The sequence below is a fragment of the Peromyscus maniculatus genome, chromosome 23 (genome assembly GCF_049852395.1).
Source record: "Peromyscus maniculatus bairdii isolate BWxNUB_F1_BW_parent chromosome 23, HU_Pman_BW_mat_3.1, whole genome shotgun sequence".
In the NCBI taxonomy this organism is placed as follows: Eukaryota; Metazoa; Chordata; class Mammalia; order Rodentia; family Cricetidae; genus Peromyscus; species Peromyscus maniculatus.
In genome coordinates this window covers 61121744-61135073 of record NC_134874.1, presented here as the reverse complement: position 1 = coordinate 61135073, position 13330 = coordinate 61121744, and the positions used below count along the sequence as shown (strand labels likewise).

At 39.0% G+C, this 13330-nt stretch overlaps 1 pseudogene across 1 annotated transcript in view; it reads left to right on the top strand.

Annotated features, from left to right (window-relative positions):
* Positions 1-427: 427 nt before the first annotated feature.
* LOC143270449 (vomeronasal type-2 receptor 116-like) overlaps positions 428-13330 on the top strand; it is a 48135-nt pseudogene continuing 35232 nt past the window's right edge. The window contains exons 1-2 of the transcript XR_013047584.1: positions 428-655; positions 12228-12245. The product of XR_013047584.1 is annotated as a vomeronasal type-2 receptor 116-like (transcript). The remainder of the gene's footprint in view (positions 656-12227; positions 12246-13330) is intronic.

Genomic DNA, 13330 nt, shown 5'->3' with positions numbered 1-13330 from the left:
GTGGACCATTATGAAATCATATAGGTGGGTGAAGAAGGAAAGAAACAAACATATTTTCCATCACGATAGAGGATGCAGGTGCAGAGCCCCAGGACTAGGAGATCCCCAGAGCACATGTGTGAGAGGGGAATAGAATCAAGAAAAGCCAGCCCATTCAGGGCCACTCTAGTTACAGTTAGAGGAGAAGTTCAGCACTCTGTCTTACCCTCAGTTGTCTGGACTTTGCTTCTGTCGGTGCTCTTGTCTGGCATGAGAACCATAGACTATGTGCAGCCTGAGAGACTGATGCAACATCAGGAGCCAGCTGTAGCATACAGAGTCTTCTCTGACACTGTTGAGGTCTGAGCCTGTTCCATGACCTAAGTCAATCATCTCCACAGCTCAGTCTAGTTGCAGGGCATTGTCTCTGTGTGGTGCAGACCCTGACATGTCCCTTCCTTTGCTTTGTCTCTTCTTACTCCTGCAGTCTTTGTTTACATTAGGTGAAATGGATCATCAGAGATGCTTTGATTACTGGAAGCCCAGCACCTATATGAAGGCTGACATGATCCTAGGTGCATTTGTCCCCATTTACATCACAATGGAAGGATTCATCAAAATCCATATTTTTTTTGAGATCAAACCGGATATATTTGATATTTATCCGTAAGTAATTGTATGACTGTGCTAAGGGTATTCTGGCTACATGACAGTGCGTGCTCCTCTGTGCACATGTAATTCCTTTGAGTATAATGAACTGTATACACAGAAATGTGAAACTCATTTGCAAACTTTCCTTCTTCATTATGCATCATACAGACCTTTGCTTTCCTCTTGTTTATTTTTTAGTCAGGTAGAGATCAAAGAGGGAAAACAACTTTTGTGTCAGTCCATTCTGAGTCCCCAGACAGTCTTATATTGTTTTCACACATTGACTCTAACAATACAAGGAGAGGCTCCACCCTGTTCTCATATTTTTGAGAATCTAAATGACTCCTGTTGGAATGTCTCTTTCTTTCTACAGACCTGGAGATATTCTGCTAAATACCCATGTCCTTAGTACATGGTTTAGCATCTCCCCTCCCTCAGGTTCTTTCATTGGTCTCTTTAAAATATCCCAGAGTTTGGACACTGTGGTCATGTTTATTACTTATTAATTCCTTATTGATATTTTAATGCAGTGTTCTGAAATCACTTCCTTCAGGGCTGATATTATGTCTTCTGCATAGTCAGTTCTCCTGGGGTCACTTTCCCCTGTGTTTTTATTGGAGGTTTTGTGTTTTTCATTTCCAACATTTCTATCTATTCTCCCCCGTGGAAGAATCTCAGTTTCCATTTAGGATTTGACTTTCTTGGTACTGAGTCTTATATATATATATATATATATATAATTGCTGTTGTTCTTGTCCCTCAGCCTTTGTTTTCCTGTACAGTGTTGCATCTCCTCTCAATGCCCAGTTGATTTTGCTTGCTTGTTTCTATGTTCTTTTAGGATGTCATCTTTTTGCCTTTTGAACTACTCATCTGCCACTTGGTCTCTCTCAGTATCTTTGAGTTCATTTGTTAGTTTGTTATGATATTGTGGAGGATTTGTTTGGCCTTGCTTTTTCATATTTCCTACTTTTTTTCTATTGTTGCTATTGTTGGTACCTTTGTTCCTTTGAACATCAATTCTAGATTAAGTTGGTCCTCTACTGAGAAGTATCTTCTTGAAGGTCCAATCCATGCACTGCTCTGTGAGCAGGAAACAGTTTCCAGGCATGTAGTCCTGGTATTTGTGGTATTATGGAGTATGTGAAAAGAAAAATGCCAACATACATGCCTAATTTATTTAGCACTTAAAGTTCTCTTAGGAATGCTTTTACAGGATGAAAAGACTGTATGTAGTTCAGTATCATGCTACAGCAGGAGGCAGATTGAGTCCCAAGGCCAGGAGAAGGAGAGAGTCTATCTTCAGGGATAGGCATTAGGGAGGAAAGCTTGAACTGTTAACTGACAGGAGCTTTTTTTTCAGGAGTCTGTTTGATCTGTCATAGGTGGATTTAAGTCACGACTTCCTGAAGCTTACATTAATTTTTTTAAGTTTATTCTCGGAGATAAAAGTTTTAGATATATTGTCATGAACACTGTCTGTAATTGGTGCTTAAATCCTCATTGTATAAAAGAACAAAACCAGTGTTTATGTACAGCTGGGGTAGACTTGTACTTTATAGACTTAGTAAAAACTTGGGGACCCAAAGGATGGTTCTCTGTTACAAACATGAATACTTTTTCTTCTAGTCAAGTTTTATACGCAAACTCTCTCTCTCTCTCTCTCTCTCTCTCTCTCTCTCTCTCTCTCTCTCAAATATATATATATATATATATATATATATATATATATATATATATATATATATGTGTGTGTGTGTGTGTGTGTGTATACATATACATATATATGTCATATATATGATATGGATATTTTCAGCACAGTCAGCCAGCAGCAATTTTAAGTCTATGTTTATTAAACTATGAAAGAAAATTAAAAATTTTGGCCTGTGACTGTAATAATAGTAGCCAGTGCTTTACCGAGGCTAGATTAATAGCTTATTAGAATTCCACATACTACTAACATAAAACTCTGAAACTTAGAAATCTTTAATCTTATTTTCACATATCTTAAGTCACTTCCTCAGACCTTTCCAACTTGTGTGTACATAATATATCCTTCCTAAGACCTCAAAGTTATATAAACTTTAATCCATTTTTTTCTATCCAATCATTTACCAGAAGACATATATGGCTGATTAATAGGAAGAATGATTGAAAAGCAAGTTCCTTTAAATGAATAGTAAAATGTGTTTTCTTTTTGCTGAGTAACAGCATGATAGCTTCAGTTTGGTTTCCTTTTAAACCTAGTTTGTGAGGATATCTTTTTCAGTATGAAGCCTGTCAGGAAATGACCCTGTCTGTGAGTCTGCCTTCTTCAGCAGATGACCTATTATTTAAATAAACAAGACATAATTTTCACATATTATGTGGACTGACCATGCAGCTGTAGCTTTGTTGGAAGGAGCTGGGTAGGTCTGCTTGCTTCTGCTAAACTTATAAAACAACAACTTGTTAGCACCACCATCAGAAATCAGAGAGACCAATTTGAGTAGGAAGTATATCAAAACTACCACTGTATCAGTTAAAATGACAGAGACTTACCTGATACCTAAGCATCTATCTTGAATTTTCCATGGTCATCTCTATGACTCTGTTGGGAGCAGGGCTGTCACTTTTTGGATGTCACACAAGACACTATTAAGACTTTGGTTGCCACACAGGGGAGCATCTGCCTTCAAACACCAGACTCGTGAGGTCTGAGAGATGTTTCTGTGAAGGAGGAACTAGGGAAAACTGACCTACCTTGGATGGGCAGAGTAGGGCATCTAACTCAACAGTGTCCACATTTTCATGGGGAACTGGTGGTGGGTAAATTGTGTGCCAGGTATGAGCCCAGTTGTCCACATTAGCACAACTGAGGAAAGGTCAAGGTGGAGTATGTTCTTCCACCATATTTGTGAATAGTCTTAGAAGCTGATTCTAAAAGCTGGTATTTTTTGTGTATCAGGGGAAGCTTTTTTTGTTAAATAGTCTACATTCCATATTCAGCAGATCTCTCAGAGCAGTGAGAGGGACATCATCCAATTTATTAACTATACCTGATTTTAAACAAACTTTACTTATTTTTCAGTTACTTGCTTTTTGCTTGTCCTTGATAGCATGTACAGAAGGCAATGGCTTGCCCCTCTGTCAATGAATTATATTTATACTCAGCACTACCAAAACCACAGTTCAGAGCACAATAAAAAGTTTGATCATTTACAAAGTAACTGACTGTTGCTTAGATTCTAATGGCTCCCTTGGGGGAGGGGGTGAGAAGGCACAGCATCATCGGCACAGACACCAAGAGTCCATTGAAGGCAAATAATGAACTCTCTTATTCAATAATAGGGAAGCCCTTATATACCCTCCTCCCAGTGCCTAGTCTGTGTGGTCATCCCTCATTGGCTGGGTATGATCAGGAACTTAGACAGGGACTGTTGCTAGGTCCTAGGCAGACTCTGCATGATCAGGAACTCTGACAGCTCAGGATCTCTGACAGTGACCAGGAACTCTGATAGCTCCTGTTGCTAGGCCTTCAGGCAGACTCCATGTGGGCTCTAGATTGGAAGTACATTATGTGCATGCCTTGGCTACTGGTCTGAGCCAATTTCCTCGACTCTATTGGCCTATATAACTACAACTGACCATTAACTTGCGTGTCTTGATGATCTTCTACAATTTATACCAAGTTCATAGTTTGTATAAGATTAGAATTTTACAGTTTTATCCCTGTCAATCTGAGCCTTAAAATTTTGAGTTGAAGATTTAATTGAAGATCCTTTAGCATCAAAGTAAAACCTTAAACCATAAATACAGTCCACACTGTACAGTTTAGCTTCTTTGTCAGAAATCAGATGTTCATAGGCATGTGGATTAATGTCAGGTCTTCAATTTGATTCTGTTGGTCCACACATCGTTTTTTTTAATGCCAATACAAAGCTGTTTTTTATGACTATAGCTGTAGTAGAGCTTGAGATTAGGGATGGTGATGCCTGCAGAGGTTGCTTTATTCTAGTGGTTTGTTTTATCTATCTTGGGTTTTCGTTTTTCCATATGAAGTTGAGCATTGTTCTTTCCAGGTATGGGAAAAATTGTGTTGGGATTTTGATGGAGACTGCATTCAATCAGTAGACTGCTTTTGGTAAGATTGTCATTTTAACTAGGTTAATCTTACCTATCAATGAGAGTGGAACATCTTTCCATTTTCTGATATCGCCTTCAGTTTCTTTCTTCAAAGACTTGAAGTATTTGTGATACAGGTCTTTCACTTGCTTAGCTAGAGTTACCCCAAGGTATTTTACATTAGTTGTGGCTATGGTAAAGGGTGATGTTTCTCTGATTTCTTTTTCAGCCCATTTATCATTTGTATGTAGGAGAACTAAATTTTTGTTGAGTTAATCTTGTATACTGCCACATTAATGAAAGTATTTATCAGCTGCAGAAGTTCCCTGGTAGGATTTTTGGGGTCACTTAATGTATACTATCATATCGTCTACAAATAGTGAAATTTGACTTCTTCCTTTCCAATTTGTATTCTTTTGATCTCCTGTTTTTATCTTATTGCCCTGGCTAGAATTTCAAGTGCTATATTGAATAGATATTGAGAGAGTAGACAGCCTTGTCTTGTTCTCATTTTAGAGAAATCGCTTTGAGTTTCTCTCCATTTAATTTGATGTTGGCTGTTGGCTTACTGTAAATTGCCTTTATTATGTTTATGTATGTTCCTTGTATTACTGATCTCTCCCAGACCTTTACCATGAAGGGGTGTTGAATTTTGTCAAAGGCCTTTTCAGCATCTAATGAGATGATCATGTGGGTTTTTTCTTTCAGTTTTTTTATATGGTGTATTACATTGACAGATTTTCATGTGTTGAACCATCTTTGCATCTCTGAGATGAAGCCTACTTGATCATGGTGGATAATTTTTGATGTGTTCTTGGATTTGGTTTGCAAATATTTTATTGAGTATTTTTGCATCAATGTTCATGAGGGAGATTGATCTGTAACTTTCTTTCTTTGTTGCATTTTTGTGTGGCTTGAAAATCAGAGTAACTATAGCCTCATAAAAGGAGTTTTATAATATTCTGTATGTTTCTATTGTGTGGAACAATTTGAAGAGTATTGGTATTAAATGTTCTTTGAAAATCTAGTAGAATTCTGCATTGAAGCCATCTGGTCCTGTGCTTTTTTTCATTGGGAGACTTTTAATGACTGTTTATATTTCCTGAAGGGTTAGTGGTCTATTTAAATTGTTTTTCTTGTCTTGGTTTGGCTTTGGTATGTAGTACCTAAATAGAAAATTGTCCCTATCTTTTAATGTTTTTAATTTTGTGGAGTACAGGTGTTTGAAGTATGACCTGAGGATTCTCTGTATTTCTTTGTTGTCTGTTGTTATGTCTTCTTTTCATTTCTGATTTCTGATTTCTGAGTTTGGGGTGTTGAAGTCTCTCACTAGTAATGTATGGGGTTTAATGTGTGAATTAAGTTTTAGTAATAATGTTTCTTTTACATATGTGAGTGCCTTTGTATTTGGGGCATATATGTTCAGAATTGAGACTTCATATTGGTCGATCTTTCCTGTGATGAATATGTAGTGTTCTTCCTGATTGATTTTAGTTTGAAGTCTATTTTGTTTGATGTTAGGATAGCTAGACCAGCTTGCTTCTTAAGTCCATTTGATTGGAAAGCCTTTTCTCAGTCTTTTATTCTGAGGTAGTGGCTATCTTTGAAATTGAGGTGTGTGCAGCAGAAGGATAGTTCCTGATTTTATATCCATTCTGTTAGCCTATGTCCTTTTATAGGAGAATTGAGTCCATTGATATTAAGGGATGTTAATAACCAGTGAATTTTTGGTTGTAGTGTGTGTGTGTATTTCCCTTCTTTTGGGGTTATCTATTGCTTGTGGTTTCGAGGGTACATCTGACTTCCTTAGGTTGGAGTTTTCCTTCTAGTGCTTTCTGTAGGGCTGGGTGTGTGGATAGGTATTATTTAAATCTGGTTTTTGTCTTGTAATATCTTGTTCAGTCTGTCTATGGTGACTGAAAGTTTTGTTGGGTATATTAACCTAGGCTGGCATTCATAGTCTCTTATTGTCTGCATTACATCTGTCCAGGACCTTCTGGCTTTCAAAGTCTCCATTGAGGAGTCGGGTGTTATTCTGATTGGTCTGCCTTTTTAAGTCACTTGACTGAGAAAGGAGAAACTTTGCTGCTCTTAATATTCTTTCTTTATTCTGTATGTTTAGTGGTTTAATCATTATGTGGTTAGAAGACTTTTTTTGGTTTCTAGTCTATTTGGTGTTCTATAAACTTGTATCTTCATAGGTATTTCCTTTATGTTGGGAAAGATCTTTCATGATTTTGTTGAATATATTTTCTGTGCCTTTGAGTTGGTATTCTTCTCCTTCTTCTACCCCTATTATTCATAGGTTTGTCCTTTTCATGGTATCCTGGACATTTTGTGTTATGACTCTTTTGGCTTTACTGTTTTCTTTTACCAATGAATCTATTTCCTCTGCTTTATCTTCTATACCAGAGATTCTCTCTTCCATCTCTTATATTCTGTTCATTATTCTTGCATCTGTGTTTCCTGTTTGTTTAATGAGATTTTCTATTTCCACCATTTCTTCTGTTTGTGTCTTCTTCATTGTTTCTATTTAAAATTTCAGGTCTTGAACTGTTTCCTTCACATGTTTATTTTTTTACATGTTTTTCTTGGATTTTTTTAAGGAATTTATTGATTTCTTCGTGTGTCTTTCCCTCAGTTTCTTTAAGGGAAAATTTCATTTCCTCTTTAAAGGCCTCTAGAATCTTTATTTAGTTATTTTTAAGGTTACCTTCTTCTGCTTCTTCTACATTGTGATATTTAGATCTTGCTGTTGCAGGCGGGCTAGGTTTTGGTGATGCCAGATTTCTCTTTATGTTGTTGTATGTATTTTTGCACTGACATCTACTCATTTCTTCATCCAATAGTTGCAAGAGGTGATTGTGTCTGATCTATCTGATCTTGGTCCACTCTGTGCTTGCTGTGTCTGTGTCTCAGGGGACCCTTCTGGGTCCAATCTTAGCTCTTGCTCTAATTGAAGCTGGCAGATTCTGTATGTCAGGGAACTGCTCTTGGTCCAGTCTAAGGTAGCTGATTGTGAGACTCAGGGAGCCTCTCTTGGTCTTATTAGAACTCTTGGTCCAGTCAGAGCTGGCAGATTCTGTGTCTCAGGAAGCATCTTTCGGTCCAATATGAGCTAGCAGATTGTATGTCTCAGGAAGCTACTGGTATCGCAGGGTGATGCTATTGGGGTAGGGCATGGGTCTTGTAGATTGCTGGGTCCTGTGGGGAGTTTTGGTGGGGGTACCTGACACCGAAATCTTACCTCCTGGCCAGCAACTCTTTCTGCAATGAAAGCTGGCATATTTCCATGTGTCAGGAAGTTATTGGTGTCACAGGTAGATGGTTATTGTGGTAAGGCATGGGTCCTGTAGAATGCAGGGTCTGATGGGGGTTTTTGGTGGAGGAGCTTGCCCACAGGAGTTTTTTCTACTGGCTGGCAACTTGGGCAGAGTTGGGTGGGGGTTCTCATAGACAGGCTGTGTCCTAGGGCCTCGATCCTTGAGGCAGGACTATTTAGGTGGGAGAAGAGTTACTCACCTCTTTGTCTAATGAGAGCTGGTAGATTCCTTATCTCTGGAAGTTACTGGGGTCACACTCAGATGGGTACTGGATAGGGCATTGGTCTTGTAGATTGCAGGGTCCAGTGGGGGATTTTGGCATGGGAGTCTACCCACAGGACTTTTTGTTGCTGGCCAGCAACTGGGACAGCGTTGGGTCAGGGTTCTTGGGGACTGCCTGTGTCCCAGGGCCTGGGTCCTAGAGGCAGGACTGTCTGGGTGGGAGAATAGTCCCACACCTCTTGGTCCAGTGAGAGCTGGCAGATTCATCAAATGTTTGCTGTAAGTTCTGTTTTTCACAAACAATAATTGAATTAAAGTCACATAAACAGTGTGCTGTGTCAGATGGATCTTCCAGAACAAGAGTTAAATTAATGTTACACAGAAGCATGATGTAGATTTTATATCTCTCAATCCTTTTTTTTTAAATAAAATTTACCCTAACTTTTTATTATAGATTTTACAGCTTTTTCAACCACATTCAATGAATTTACAAACCTTGAGATAGAGAAAGTTTACAGACTTTACTTACAAACATAAAGATAAACTTCATACTTTAGTAAAAGCTTTAGAGATGTAAGAGAGGGAAGCAGATTAGCATCCCTGAACTTCATCGGGAATAATTTACTTTTTAGCTGTTTTTAAACACACAGCATAGTTTCCTGTGCTATTCTGCTTTCTCTACTTCTCTTGTCACAGGTTGAGGTGGCTCACCTAACACAGGACAGATTTGAATGAAAGCCTTAAACAGAATGCTGAGGTCTGGAGGGAGAGAACTAATACCCAACCCCACAGACACTTTATTTATAGAACACAAAAGCATGAAACAATTTTAATATTATAATATTATCCATACCCCAAACATATGTGAATGTTTGTAAAAGTGTATCCAGTGATGAGAGAAGGGACTGGAGCAAGCAGAGAAGAATGAAGGCTCTAAGATAACACAAGAGCAGGGAGCTAAGACGCAGAGACAAGAGATTTTTGAGAGAAGAGAGGAGAGAGAGAGAGAGAGAGAGAGAGAGAGAGAGAGAGAGAGAGAGAGAATTTAGTTTGGGATCATATACTTATGATAACAGAAATTGTTACAGTCTGTGGGCATTTGGAAGTCCAGTGTGCCATCTATGGTCACTGAGCTGTCCTGAGGCCAAGGCCAAGTCATTTGCAATAAGACAACTAGGATTAATGTAATCTCCAAGTCTGAGAAGGAAAAGAGATTGGAGAAGGCACATGAGGAGTATGCAGAGCAAGCTCCAGGTGTAAGGAGGGAACACACTGGGAGGGAGAGCAAGGATGGGAGAGAGAAGGGTAAGTGTCCCGGTGACAAGAATTTCAACCATGATGTCTCCAAGTGACCTAGAGTTTTGTCAGAAGGAAATGTCTGAAATAACAAAGGAGCAGCATCCCTTTCTATGTGACTGACACACAGGCTACACACACTCTAGACAACACATTCACACATCAACATGGAGTGGCCTCAAGACTGTGTCTCAAACATTCTCACTTCATCTAAAACCAGAGAAGTTGGGATAACAGGAAACAGAGATCCCAATGTCTTATCAACAAGCATTGATTTAACTCTAGATAAAACAAACAACCCAATTTAAAACACATGGCACTCAAATGAGAGTGCAGAAAACATAGAATACAAATGGCTGAGAAAGATTTTAAAGGTGTTCAATCTCCTTAGAAACCAGTGAAATAAACATTAACGCTTCTTTGATATTTTGTCTTACCTAAGAATGCAAATTACAACAAATGCTGGCCCTTATGTGGGTTAAGGGGACCACAGACTGCTGTAGGCCCTATGTAAATTAGTGTGGAGGCTTTCTAAAAGTGTGGAAAAAGATCTACAATATCCTCTATGTTTATCAATCCTGGGTATATACATAAAGGCCTACATATCCTACTAAAGAAATTCTTGAACATCCAGGTTAATTGTTGCTATATTCACAGTAGCCACAAAGTGAAAGCAGCATGGATGTCCCTCTACTGATGTATGGATATTGAAACTGTAGTACATGTACACCAACTGATTTTATCCAGCTGAAAACACAAATAGAATTATAAAATTTACTTGTAATGGATGCAGCTGGAATTACCACTCTGAATAGGGTAACCCAGACATAATAACACAAAGCCAAATGCTTTCTCTCATATGCAGATGCTAATTTCGAATCTTCAGGTATCTCTACCTACTGGTGTACCCATGTAAATCAGGGAATTAGAAAGGTGCAATAAAAAGGGATTTCACTAGCAGAGGAATGGAGCACATGTGGTATGAACAGGGGAATGGAAATACTGGAGCAGGAAGGGTTAGGCAGTGAGTTCTGGGAGTTCACATCAGTAGAGGGAGTGTGCGAAGGATGAACAGTAAGATCTTGGAGAAGACTACATGGGAATGTACTAATATAGAATTGTCCTAAAATACATACAAAAATAATTTAAATGTCATTATTCTATAGCTACAGAATAGTGTTTCTCCCAGATACAGTGGGCCATCAAACAAAAATCCCAGCACTAGGTATGTTTCAAGTTGTTTGTCAATGCTGTCAATACACACGCAAACATTACAAGCTATTTCTGTTGTTCATGGTTACCCTCCAGAATTTGATGGTGTTTGCATACTTGAGTTATAGGACTTGGAGAAATCAAGCTGGCGCTGACATGGAAACTTTATTCCTACCTGCTAGCATCCACAGAGCTGAAAAGTTTTATGCATATTAATAACAAGAAAACATAATTAACTGTCTAACACACCAGTGACATCTGAAAACTACAACTATGACTGGCAGGGAAAGATATGCACACTGGTGGCATATCTTTATAGTGGCATGAATATTACAAGGGTAACCCATAATATTCTTATCATATTTAAGTGCAGTTCCATTAGACAAATCTCATGCCTCACTCCCTTACCTGACCTAAGAAACTCTGGCTAGTCATGCCATTGATTCAAAATGAGAACTACTATAATTATTATGCTAATAGAAAATATTGTACCTTCCTCCTCAGTTCATACCTTTATATGGACAGTTCAATGCATACTTCCTTCATACCTTTTCAGAGAAGCTTCATGTTCCAGTAGCTGGGAGTTATTACACAGAACTATAAGTGATCACCAACCAGATAATAAGACACTGTGCTCAGCTCAACATGGGGTATGTTTATCATGCACTTTTTCCCCAAAGCTCAGACCATGTCAGAAGACTGGTAGACTTTTCTAAGAGTCAAAAGTAGTGTATGGTTTGGGGTGAAATTATTCCTTACATCACATGGTCATGGCACACATAAACCTACTGCACAGGACCTGCAGGAAAGATGCCAGACACATTAATGGGATAGAGGATCATGAATACCTTTCTGCCTGAGGAGCCTTTGGCATTTGGTAGCTTCCAGGAATGGGAAATTCAGTTTACTTTAGGGTGTAAACACTGAGAGGATTGCCATACTGCAGCAGAAGGCCTTACTATAATGTATATGCTGGTAATGCAGAGTGGACTCTATGGGGAATTACAGAGAATGTACTTGAATTTGGGTGGAGAAAATATCAGGAAGGATAAGGGAGGAAAAAGTGGTAATGGGGGTAGCACAGATTTGGTGAACACATATGCTGTGCATATAAGGTATTCTCAAGTAATTTAAGCATCTGTAATCTGCTAAATGGAGTGGAGAAAAATTGAATCAAGTATAAAAATTAAAAAAAGAAGATGAACATATGGAGGGAGGTCAGCTGACAGTGTGGAATCTTGTCTTTTCTTTGGCTTATGTTGTTCCTGAGTCTTTATTGGATGAGAATCTGAAGTCTACCAGCCTGTTCTCATAGAAGCCATTTTCCCCATTTGAACATCAGAGCCATGTAGCCACTTTGAGCTGTGAATTCTGAGAACTAGCAAGATTTTCTCATTCTTTGGGGCCAACCCCAACCATACTGCTCTGATTACTGTTTAGCTGGAGAATGTCTCCTTGGTGACTTGAGACCGGGAAGCCACCATATCATGAGAACTGTTGCTAGAGTTTTCCGCCTTGCCCACAGTCAGGACAAATCTTTGTCACCCGCCAGTCCCACAGCCGCTCAGACCCAACCAAATAAACACAGACACTTATATTGCTTGCAAACTGTATGGCCGTGGCAGGCTTCTTGCTAACTGTCCTTATATTGTTAACTGTGCTTTTATCTTAAATTGATCCATTTCCATACATCTATACCTTGCCATGTGGCTGGTGGCTTACTGGCGTCTTCACATGCTGCTGGTCATGGCGGCGGCTGCAGCGTCTCTGGTCATGGTACAGGACAAAAGCAAAATTAATTAAGGGACTATTCTATTACTAATCTCAACTCTTTGATTCTATTCTGATTCTTTAAACTTTTCTTAAAGTATGAATTTTATATCAAAATTTACAAGATTAACATATAAAGATATATAGATATATATACATTTTAAACTTTGTTAAGATATGAATGGTCATATAGAGTACTAACTAATTCTAGAAAAAAGGCTAGCTGCATATATATGTTTTTGTGTTCGAATCTCTTATCAGTTTTCTGCAGGAAATCATGGCCAGGCCTAACATCAACTGAAGTCTCCAGAAAGAAGATGGGGCCCCACAACAACAACAATTCCACGTGGACAATAATGATAACATTAAGCTGACAAAGCCCGGGGGTCAGAGCTATTAGAGCCATTGCAAGAGTGTGGCGGTGGTGGCACATGCCTTTAATCCCAGAAAGCCAGCCTTTAATCCCAGGGAGTGGTGGTAGAAAGCAAAAAGATATATAAGGTGTGAGGACCAGAAACTAGAAGCATTTGGCTGGTTAAGCTTTCAGGCTTTGGAGCAACACAGTTCAGCTGAGAGCTATTGGGATGAGGACACAGAAGCTTCCAGTCTGAGGAAACAGGACCAGCTGAGGAACTGGTGAGGTGAGATAGCTGTGGCTTGTTCTGTCTCTTTAAATAGACGAACAGACAGGAAATAGAGCGCTCATTCGGGAAGCTGGGACACCGCAGGCGGAAGGGTGAGATTTTGGCTCTGAGCTCTGACCTCTCGGCATT